Source organism: Medicago sativa, chromosome 8 (genome assembly GCF_051527215.1).
Source record: "Medicago sativa cultivar Bolivia chromosome 8, Bolivia_mono, whole genome shotgun sequence".
Lineage (NCBI taxonomy): Eukaryota > Viridiplantae > Streptophyta > Magnoliopsida > Fabales > Fabaceae > Medicago > Medicago sativa.
This window is the reverse complement of record NC_140756.1, coordinates 46654120-46666910: the sequence shown is the minus strand read 5'-3', so window position 1 is coordinate 46666910 and position 12791 is coordinate 46654120.

Genomic DNA, 12791 nt, shown 5'->3' with positions numbered 1-12791 from the left:
GTAATACACAAATATAATGAACTATAGTTGGCATTTGGCAAGAATCGAAGCCAAAAAAGTTCGGATTAAATTTTGGTCACCAAGGTTCCTCCTTTTGAGAGGAACTTAATTTAAACTTTATTTTGGATAAGTAACTTGTTACATAGGTCCATAATCATCATACAATGAGTAATACATAAATATAAAGAACCATAGTTGGCATTTGGAAAGAATCCAAGCCAAAAAAGGAAGGATAGATTTTGTTCACCAAAGGTTCCTCCTTTGGAGACGAACTTAATTTAAACTTTATTTTGGGGAGGTAACTTGTTAATTAAGTCCATAATCATCATAAAATTAGTATTACATAACTAGAATGAACTATATTAGGCATTTGGCAAGAATCCAAGCCAAAAAAGTTCGGATTAAATTTTGGTCACAAAGGTTCCTCCTTTCGAGACGAACTTAATTTAAACTTTATTTTGGGGAAGTAACTTGTTAATTAGGTCCATAATCATCATAAAATTAGTATTACATAACTAGAATGAACTATATTAGGCATTTGGCAAGAATCCAAGCCAAAAAAGTTCGGATTAAATTTTGGTCACAAAGGTTCCTCCTTTCGAGACGAACTTAATTTAAACTTTATTTTGGGGAAGTAACTTGTTAATTACGTCCATAATCATTATAAAATTAGTATTAGATAACTAGAATGAACTATATTAGGCATTTGGCAAGAATCCAAGCCAAAAAAGTTCGGATTAAATTTTGGTCACAAAGGTTCCTCCTTTCGAGACGAACTTAATTTAAACTTTATTTTGGGGAAGTAACTTGTTAATTAGGTCCTTAATCATTATAAAATTAGTATTACATAACTAGAATGAACTATATTAGGCATTTGGCAAGAATCCAAGCCAAAAAAGTTCGAATTAAATTTTGGTCACAAAGGTTCCTCCTTTCGAGACGAACTTAATTTAAACTTTATTTTGGGGAAGTAACTTGTTAATTAGGTCCATAATCATCATACAATGAGTAATACACAAATATAATGAACTATAGTTGGCATTTGGCAAGAATCGAAGCCAAAAAAGTTCGGATTAAATTTTGGTCACCAAGGTTCCTCCTTTTGAGAGGAACTTAATTTAAACTTTATTTTGGATAAGTAACTTGTTACTTAGGTCCATAATCATCATACAATGAGTAATACATAAATATAATGAACCATAGTTGGCATTTGGAAAGAATCCAAGCCAAAAAAGGAAGGATAGATTTTGTTCACCAAAGGTTCCTCCTTTGGAGACGAACTTAATTTAAACTTTATTTTGGGGAAGTAACTTGTTAATTAGGTCCATAATCATCATAAAATTAGTATTACATAACTAGAATGAACTATATTAGGCATTTGGCAAGAATCCAAGCCAAAAAAGTTCGGATTAAATTTTGATCACAAAGGTTCCTCCTTTGGAGACGAACTTAATTTAAACTTTATTTTGGGGAAGTAACTTGTTAATTAGGTCCATAATCATCATACAATGAGTAATACAGAAATATAATGAACTATAGTTGGCATTTGGCAAGAATCGAAGCTAAAAAAGTTCGGATTAAATTTTGGTCACCAAGGTTCCTCCTTTTGAGAGGAACTTAATTTAAACTTTATTTTGGATAAGTAACTTGTTACTTAGGTCCATAATCATCATACAATGAGTAATACATAAATATAATGAACCATGGTTAGCATTTGGAAAGAATCCAAGCCAAAAAAGAAAGGATAGATTTTGTTCACCAAAGGTTCCTCCTTTGGAGACGAACTTAATTTAAACTTTATTTTGGGGAAGTAACTTGTTAATTAGGTCCATAATCATCATAAAATTAGTATTACATAACTAGAATGAACTATATTAGGCATTTGGCAAGAATTCAAGCCAAAAAAGTTCGGATTAAATTTTGGTCACAAAGGTTCCTCCTTTCGAGACGAACTTAATTTAAACTTTATTTTGGGGAAGTAACTTGTTAATTACGTCCATAATCATTATAAAATTAGTATTAGATAACTAGAATGAACTATATTAGGCATTTGGCAAGAATCCAAGCCAAAAAAGTTCGGATTAAATTTTGGTCACAAAGGTTCCTCCTTTCGAGACGAACTTAATTTAAACTTTATTTTGGGGAAGTAACTTGTTAATTAGGTCCATAATCATCATAAAATTAGTATTACATAACTAGAATGAACTATATTAGGCATTTGGCAAGAATGCAAGTAAAAAAAGTTCGGATTAAATTTTGGTCACAAAGGTTCCTCCTTTCGAGACGAACTTAATTTAAACTTTATTTTGGGGAAGTATCTTGTTAATTACGTCCATAATCATTATAAAATTTGTATTACATAACTAGAATGAACTATATTAGGCATTTGGCAAGAATCCAAGCCAAAAAAGTTCGGATTAAATTTTGGTCACAAAGGTTCCTCCTTTCGAGACGAACTTAATTTAAACTTTATTTTGGGAAAGTAACTTGTTAATTAGGTCCATAATCATCATACAATGAGAAATACAGAAATATAATGAACTATAGTTGGCATTTGGCAAGAATCGAAGCCAAAAGAGTTCGGATTAAATTTTGGTCACAAAGGTTCCTCCTTTCGAGACGAACTTAATTTAAACTTTATTTTGGGGAAGTAACTTGTTAATTAGGTCGATAATCATCATACAATGAGTAATACAGAAATATAATGAACTATAGTTTGCATTTGGCAAGAATCGAAGCCAAAAAAGTTCGGATAAAATTTTGGTCACCAAGGTTCCTCCTTTTGAGAGGAACTTAATTTAAAATTTATTTTGGATAAGTAACTTGTTACTTAGGTCCATAATCATCATACAATGAGTAATACATAAATATAATGAACCATGGTTGGCATTTGGAAAGAATCCAAGCCAAAAATGGAAGGATAGATTTTGTTCACCAAAGGTTCCTCCTTTGGAGACGAACTTAATTTCAACTTTATTTTGGGGAAGTAACTTGTTAATTAGGTCCATAATCATCATAAAATTAGTATTACATAACTAGAATGAACTATATTAGGCGTTTGGCAAGAATACAAGCCAAAAAAGTTCGGATTAAATTTTGGTCACAAAGGTTCCTCCTTTGGAGACGAACTTAATTTAAACTTTCTTTTGGGGAAGTAACTTGTTAATTAGGTCCATAATCATCATAAAATTAGTATTACATAACTAGAATGAACTATATTAGGCATTTGGCAAGAATCCAAGCCAAAAAAGTTCGGATTAAATTTTGGTCACAAAGGTTCCTCCTTTCGAGACGAACTTAATTTAAACTTTATTTTGGGGAAGTAACTTGTTAATTAGGTCCTTAATCATTATAAAATTAGTATTACATAACTAGAATGAACTATATTAGGCATTTGGCAAGAATCCAAGCCAAAAAAGTTCGAATTAAATTTTGGTCACAAAGGTTCCTCCTTTCGAGACGAACTTAATTTAAACTTTATTTTGGGGAAGTAACTTGTTAATTAGGTCCATAATCATCATACAATGAGTAATACACAAATATAATGAACTATAGTTGGCATTTGGCAAGAATCGAAGCCAAAAAAGTTCGGATTAAATTTTGGTCACCAAGGTTCCTCCTTTTGAGAGGAACTTAATTTAAACTTTATTTTGGATAAGTAACTTGTTACATAGGTCCATAATCATCATACAATGAGTAATACATAAATATAAAGAACCATAGTTGGCATTTGGAAAGAATACAAGCCAAAAAAGGAAGGATAGATTTTGTTCACCAAAGGTTCCTCCTTTGGAGACGAACTTAATTTAAACTTTATTTTGGGGAGGTAACTTGTTAATTAGGTCCATAATCATCATAAAATTAGTATTACATAACTAGAATGAACTATATTAGGCATTTGGCAAGAATCCAAGCCAAAAAAGTTCGGATTAAATTTTGGTCACAAAGGTTCCTCCTTTCGAGACGAACTTAATTTAAACTTTATTTTGGGGAAGTAACTTGTTAATTAGGTCCATAATCATCATAAAATTAGTATTACATAACTAGAATGAACTATATTAGGCGTTTGGCAAGAATCCAAGCCAAAAAAGTTCGGATTAAATTTTGGTCACAAAGGTTCCTCCTTTGGAGACGAACTTAATTTAAACTTTCTTTTGGGGAAGTAACTTGTTAATTAGGTCCATAATCATCATAAAATTAGTATTACATAACTAGAATGAACTATATTAGGCATTTGGCAAGAATCCAAGCCAAAAAAGTTCGGATTAAATTTTGGTCACAAAGGTTCCTCCTTTCGAGACGAACTTAATTTAAACTTTATTTTGGGGAAGTAACTTGTTAATTAGGTCCTTAATCATTATAAAATTAGTATTACATAACTAGAATGAACTATATTAGGCATTTGGCAAGAATCCAAGCCAAAAAAGTTCGAATTAAATTTTGGTCACAAAGGTTCCTCCTTTCGAGACGAACTTAATTTAAACTTTATTTTGGGGAAGTAACTTGTTAATTAGGTCCATAATCATCATACAATGAGTAATACACAAATATAATGAACTATAGTTGGCATTTGGCAAGAATCGAAGCCAAAAAAGTTCGGATTAAATTTTGGTCACCAAGGTTCCTCCTTTTGAGAGGAACTTAATTTAAACTTTATTTTGGATAAGTAACTTGTTACTTAGGTCCATAATCATCATACAATGAGTAATACATAAATATAATGAACCATAGTTGGCATTTGGAAAGAATCCAAGCCAAAAAAGGAAGGATAGATTTTGTTCACCAAAGGTTCCTCCTTTGGAGACGAACTTAATTTAAACTTTATTTTGGGGAAGTAACTTGTTAATTAGGTCCATAATCATCATAAAATTAGTATTACATAACTAGAATGAACTATATTAGGCATTTGGCAAGAATCCAAGCCAAAAAAGTTCGGATTAAATTTTGATCACAAAGGTTCCTCCTTTGGAGACGAACTTAATTTAAACTTTATTTTGGGGAAGTAACTTGTTAATTAGGTCCATAATCATCATACAATGAGTAATACAGAAATATAATGAACTATAGTTGGCATTTGGCAAGAATCGAAGCTAAAAAAGTTCGGATTAAATTTTGGTCACCAAGGTTCCTCCTTTTGAGAGGAACTTAATTTAAACTTTATTTTGGATAAGTAACTTGTTACTTAGGTCCATAATCATCATACAATGAGTAATACATAAATATAATGAACCATGGTTAGCATTTGGAAAGAATCCAAGCCAAAAAAGAAAGGATAGATTTTGTTCACCAAAGGTTCATCCTTTGGAGACGAACTTAATTTAAACTTTATTTTGGGGAAGTAACTTGTTAATTAGGTCCATAATCATCATAAAATTAGTATTACATAACTAGAATGAACTATATTAGGCGTTTGGCAAGAATCCAAGCCAAAAAAGTTCGGATTAAATTTTGGTCACAAAGGTTCCTCCTTTCGAGACGAACTTAATTTAAACTTTATTTTGGGGAAGTAACTTGTTAATTAGGTCCATAATCATCATAAAATTAGTATTACATAACTAGAATGAACTATATTAGGCATTTGGCAAGAATCCAAGCCAAAAAAGTTCGGATTAAATTTTGGTCACAAAGGTTCCTCCTTTGGAGACGAACTTAATTTAAACTTTATTTTGGGGAAGTAACTTGTTAATTAGGTTAATAATCATCATAAAATTAGTATTACATAACCAGAATGAACTATGTTAGGCTTTTGGCAAGAATCCAAGCCAAAAAAGTTCGGATTAAATTTTGGTCACAAAGGTTCCTCCTTTCGAGACGAACTTAATTTAAACTTTATTTTGGGGAAGTAACTTGTTAATTAGGTCCATAATCATCATACAATGAGTAATACACAAATATAATGAACTATAGTCGGCATTTGGCAAGAATCCAAGCCAAAAAAGTTCGGATTAAATTTTGGTCACAAAGGTTCCTCCTTTCGAGACGAACTTAATTTAAACTTTATTTTGGGGAAGTAACTTGTTAATTAGGTCCATAATCATCATACAATGAGTAATACACAAATATAATGAACTATAGTCGGCATTTGGCAAGAACCCAAGCCAAAAAAGTTCGGATTAAATTTTGGTCACAAAGGTTCCTCCTTTCGAGACGAACTTAATTTAAACTTTATTTTGGGGAAGTAACTTGTTAATTACGTCCATAATCATTATAAAATTAGTATTAGATAACTAGAATGAACTATATTAGGCATTTGGCAAGAATCCAAGCCAAAAAAGTTCGGATTAAATTTTGGTCACAAAGGTTCCTCCTTTGGAGACGAACTTAATTTAAACTTTATTTTGGGGAAGTAACTTGTTAATTAGGTCCATAATCATCATAAAATTAGTATTACATAACTAGAATGAACTATATTAGGCATTTGGCAAGAATCCAAGCCAAAAAAGTTCGGATTAAATTTTGATCACCAAAGGTTCCTCCTTTGGAGACGAACTTAATTTAAACTTTATTTTGGGGAAGTAACTTGTTAATTAGGTCCATAATCATCATACAATGAGTAATACAGAAATATAATGAACTATAGTTGGCATTTGGCAAGAATCGAAGCTAAAAAAGTTCGGATTAAATTTTGGTCACCAAGGTTCCTCCTTTTGAGAGGAACTTAATTTAAACTTTATTTTGGATAAGTAACTTGTTACTTAGGTCCATAATCATCATACAATGAGTAATACATAAATATAATGAACCATGGTTAGCATTTGGAAAGAATCCAAGCCAAAAAAGAAAGGATAGATTTTGTTCACCAAAGGTTCCTCCTTTGGAGACGAACTTAATTTAAACTTTATTTTGGGGAAGTAACTTGTTAATTAGGTCCATAATCATCATAAAATTAGTATTACATAACTAGAATGAACTATATTAGGCATTTGGCAAGAATCCAAGCCAAAAAAGTTCGGATTAAATTTTGGTCACAAAGGTTCCTCCTTTCGAGACGAACTTAATTTAAACTTTATTTTGGGGAAGTAACTTGTTAATTACGTCCATAATCATTATAAAATTAGTATTAGATAACTAGAATGAACTATATTAGGCATTTGGCAAGAATCCAAGCCAAAAAAGTTCGGATTAAATTTTGGTCACAAAGGTTCCTCCTTTCGAGACGAACTTAATTTAAACTTTATTTTGGGGAAGTAACTTGTTAATTAGGTCCATAATCATCATAAAATTAGTATTACATAACTAGAATGAACTATATTAGGCATTTGGCAAGAATGCAAGTAAAAAAAGTTCGGATTAAATTTTGGTCACAAAGGTTCCTCCTTTCGAGACGAACTTAATTTAAACTTTATTTTGGGGAAGTATCTTGTTAATTACGTCCATAATCATTATAAAATTTGTATTACATAACTAGAATGAACTATATTAGGCATTTGGCAAGAATCCAAGCCAAAAAAGTTCGGATTAAATTTTGGTCACAAAGGTTCCTCCTTTCGAGACGAACTTAATTTAAACTTTATTTTGGGAAAGTAACTTGTTAATTAGGTCCATAATCATCATACAATGAGAAATACAGAAATATAATGAACTATAGTTGGCATTTGGCAAGAATCGAAGCCAAAAGAGTTCGGATTAAATTTTGGTCACAAAGGTTCCTCCTTTCGAGACGAACTTAATTTAAACTTTATTTTGGGGAAGTAACTTGTTAATTAGGTCGATAATCATCATACAATGAGTAATACAGAAATATAATGAACTATAGTTTGCATTTGGCAAGAATCGAAGCCAAAAAAGTTCGGATAAAATTTTGGTCACCAAGGTTCCTCCTTTTGAGAGGAACTTAATTTAAAATTTATTTTGGATAAGTAACTTGTTACTTAGGTCCATAATCATCATACAATGAGTAATACATAAATATAATGAACCATGGTTGGCATTTGGAAAGAATCCAAGCCAAAAATGGAAGGATAGATTTTGTTCACCAAAGGTTCCTCCTTTGGAGACGAACTTAATTTCAACTTTATTTTGGGGAAGTAACTTGTTAATTAGGTCCATAATCATCATAAAATTAGTATTACATAACTAGAATGAACTATATTAGGCGTTTGGCAAGAATCCAAGCCAAAAAAGTTCGGATTAAATTTTGGTCACAAAGGTTCCTCCTTTGGAGACGAACTTAATTTAAACTTTCTTTTGGGGAAGTAACTTGTTAATTAGGTCCATAATCATCATAAAATTAGTATTACATAACTAGAATGAACTATATTAGGCATTTGGCAAGAATCCAAGCCAAAAAAGTTCGGATTAAATTTTGGTCACAAAGGTTCCTCCTTTCGAGACGAACTTAATTTAAACTTTATTTTGGGGAAGTAACTTGTTAATTAGGTCCTTAATCATTATAAAATTAGTATTACATAACTAGAATGAACTATATTAGGCATTTGGCAAGAATCCAAGCCAAAAAAGTTCGAATTAAATTTTGGTCACAAAGGTTCCTCCTTTCGAGACGAACTTAATTTAAACTTTATTTTGGGGAAGTAACTTGTTAATTAGGTCCATAATCATCATACAATGAGTAATACACAAATATAATGAACTATAGTTGGCATTTGGCAAGAATCGAAGCCAAAAAAGTTCGGATTAAATTTTGGTCACCAAGGTTCCTCCTTTTGAGAGGAACTTAATTTAAACTTTATTTTGGATAAGTAACTTGTTACATAGGTCCATAATCATCATACAATGAGTAATACATAAATATAAAGAACCATAGTTGGCATTTGGAAAGAATCCAAGCCAAAAAAGGAAGGATAGATTTTGTTCACCAAAGGTTCCTCCTTTGGAGACGAACTTAATTTAAACTTTATTTTGGGGAGGTAACTTGTTAATTAGGTCCATAATCATCATAAAATTAGTATTACATAACTAGAATGAACTATATTAGGCATTTGGCAAGAATCCAAGCCAAAAAAGTTCGGATTAAATTTTGATCACAAAGGTTCCTCCTTTGGAGACGAACTTAATTTAAACTTTATTTTGGGGAAGTAACTTGTTAATTAGGTCCATAATCATCATACAATGAGTAATACAGAAATATAATGAACTATAGTTGGCATTTGGCAAGAATCGAAGCTAAAAAAGTTCGGATTAAATTTTGGTCACCAAGGTTCCTCCTTTTGAGAGGAACTTAATTTAAACTTTATTTTGGATAAGTAACTTGTTACTTAGGTCCATAATCATCATACAATGAGTAATACATAAATATAATGAACCATGGTTAGCATTTGGAAAGAATCCAAGCCAAAAAAGAAAGGATAGATTTTGTTCACCAAAGGTTCCTCCTTTGGAGACGAACTTAATTTAAACTTTATTTTGGGGAAGTAACTTGTTAATTAGGTCCATAATCATCATAAAATTAGTATTACATAACTAGAATGAACTATATTAGGCGTTTGGCAAGAATCCAAGCCAAAAAAGTTCGGATTAAATTTTGGTCACAAAGGTTCCTCCTTTCGAGACGAACTTAATTTAAACTTTATTTTGGGGAAGTAACTTGTTAATTAGGTCCATAATCATCATAAAATTAGTATTACATAACTAGAATGAACTATATTAGGCATTTGGCAAGAATCCAAGCCAAAAAAGTTCGGATTAAATTTTGGTCACAAAGGTTCCTCCTTTCGAGACGAACTTAATTTAAACTTTATTTTGGGGAAGTAACTTGTTAATTACGTCCATAATCATTATAAAATTAGTATTAGATAACTAGAATGAACTATATTAGGCATTTGGCAAGAATCCAAGCCAAAAAAGTTCGGATTAAATTTTGGTCACAAAGGTTCCTCCTTTCGAGACGAACTTAATTTAAACTTTATTTTGGGGAAGTAACTTGTTAATTAGGTCCATAATCATCATAAAATTAGTATTACATAACTAGAATGAACTATATTAGGCATTTGGCAAGAATGCAAGTAAAAAAAGTTCGGATTAAATTTTGGTCACAAAGGTTCCTCCTTTCGAGACGAACTTAATTTAAACTTTATTTTGGGGAAGTATCTTGTTAATTACGTCCATAATCATTATAAAATTTGTATTACATAACTAGAATGAACTATATTAGGCATTTGGCAAGAATCCAAGCCAAAAAAGTTCGGATTAAATTTTGGTCACAAAGGTTCCTCCTTTCGAGACGAACTTAATTTAAACTTTATTTTGGGAAAGTAACTTGTTAATTAGGTCCATAATCATCATACAATGAGAAATACAGAAATATAATGAACTATAGTTGGCATTTGGCAAGAATCGAAGCCAAAAGAGTTCGGATTAAATTTTGGTCACAAAGGTTCCTCCTTTCGAGACGAACTTAATTTAAACTTTATTTTGGGGAAGTAACTTGTTAATTAGGTCGATAATCATCATACAATGAGTAATACAGAAATATAATGAACTATAGTTTGCATTTGGCAAGAATCGAAGCCAAAAAAGTTCGGATAAAATTTTGGTCACCAAGGTTCCTCCTTTTGAGAGGAACTTAATTTAAAATTTATTTTGGATAAGTAACTTGTTACTTAGGTCCATAATCATCATACAATGAGTAATACATAAATATAATGAACCATGGTTGGCATTTGGAAAGAATCCAAGCCAAAAATGGAAGGATAGATTTTGTTCACCAAAGGTTCCTCCTTTGGAGACGAACTTAATTTCAACTTTATTTTGGGGAAGTAACTTGTTAATTAGGTCCATAATCATCATAAAATTAGTATTACATAACTAGAATGAACTATATTAGGCGTTTGGCAAGAATCCAAGCCAAAAAAGTTCGGATTAAATTTTGGTCACAAAGGTTCCTCCTTTGGAGACGAACTTAATTTAAACTTTCTTTTGGGGAAGTAACTTGTTAATTAGGTCCATAATCATCATAAAATTAGTATTACATAACTAGAATGAACTATATTAGGCATTTGGCAAGAATCCAAGCCAAAAAAGTTCGGATTAAATTTTGGTCACAAAGGTTCCTCCTTTCGAGACGAACTTAATTTAAACTTTATTTTGGGGAAGTAACTTGTTAATTAGGTCCTTAATCATTATAAAATTAGTATTACATAACTAGAATGAACTATATTAGGCATTTGGCAAGAATCCAAGCCAAAAAAGTTCGAATTAAATTTTGGTCACAAAGGTTCCTCCTTTCGAGACGAACTTAATTTAAACTTTATTTTGGGGAAGTAACTTGTTAATTAGGTCCATAATCATCATACAATGAGTAATACACAAATATAATGAACTATAGTTGGCATTTGGCAAGAATCGAAGCCAAAAAAGTTCGGATTAAATTTTGGTCACCAAGGTTCCTCCTTTTGAGAGGAACTTAATTTAAACTTTATTTTGGATAAGTAACTTGTTACATAGGTCCATAATCATCATACAATGAGTAATACATAAATATAAAGAACCATAGTTGGCATTTGGAAAGAATCCAAGCCAAAAAAGGAAGGATAGATTTTGTTCACCAAAGGTTCCTCCTTTGGAGACGAACTTAATTTAAACTTTATTTTGGGGAGGTAACTTGTTAATTAGGTCCATAATCATCATAAAATTAGTATTACATAACTAGAATGAACTATATTAGGCATTTGGCAAGAATCCAAGCCAAAAAAGTTCGGATTAAATTTTGATCACAAAGGTTCCTCCTTTGGAGACGAACTTAATTTAAACTTTATTTTGGGGAAGTAACTTGTTAATTAGGTCCATAATCATCATACAATGAGTAATACAGAAATATAATGAACTATAGTTGGCATTTGGCAAGAATCGAAGCTAAAAAAGTTCGGATTAAATTTTGGTCACCAAGGTTCCTCCTTTTGAGAGGAACTTAATTTAAACTTTATTTTGGATAAGTAACTTGTTACTTAGGTCCATAATCATCATACAATGAGTAATACATAAATATAATGAACCATGGTTAGCATTTGGAAAGAATCCAAGCCAAAAAAGAAAGGATAGATTTTGTTCACCAAAGGTTCCTCCTTTGGAGACGAACTTAATTTAAACTTTATTTTGGGGAAGTAACTTGTTAATTAGGTCCATAATCATCATAAAATTAGTATTACATAACTAGAATGAACTATATTAGGCGTTTGGCAAGAATCCAAGCCAAAAAAGTTCGGATTAAATTTTGGTCACAAAGGTTCCTCCTTTCGAGACGAACTTAATTTAAACTTTATTTTGGGGAAGTAACTTGTTAATTAGGTCCATAATCATCATAAAATTAGTATTACATAACTAGAATGAACTATATTAGGCATTTGGCAAGAATCCAAGCCAAAAAAGTTCGGATTAAATTTTGGTCACAAAGGTTCCTCCTTTGGAGACGAACTTAATTTAAACTTTATTTTGGGGAAGTAACTTGTTAATTAGGTTAATAATCATCATAAAATTAGTATTACATAACCAGAATGAACTATGTTAGGCTTTTGGCAAGAATCCAAGCCAAAAAAGTTCGGATTAAATTTTGGTCACAAAGGTTCCTCCTTTCGAGACGAACTTAATTTAAACTTTATTTTGGGGAAGTAACTTGTTAATTAGGTCCATAATCATCATACAATGAGTAATACACAAATATAATGAACTATAGTCGGCATTTGGCAAGAATCCAAGCCAAAAAAGTTCGGATTAAATTTTGGTCACAAAGGTTCCTCCTTTCGAGACGAACTTAATTTAAACTTTATTTTGGGGAAGTAACTTGTTAATTAGGTCCATAATCATCATACAATGAGTAATACACAAATATAATGAAC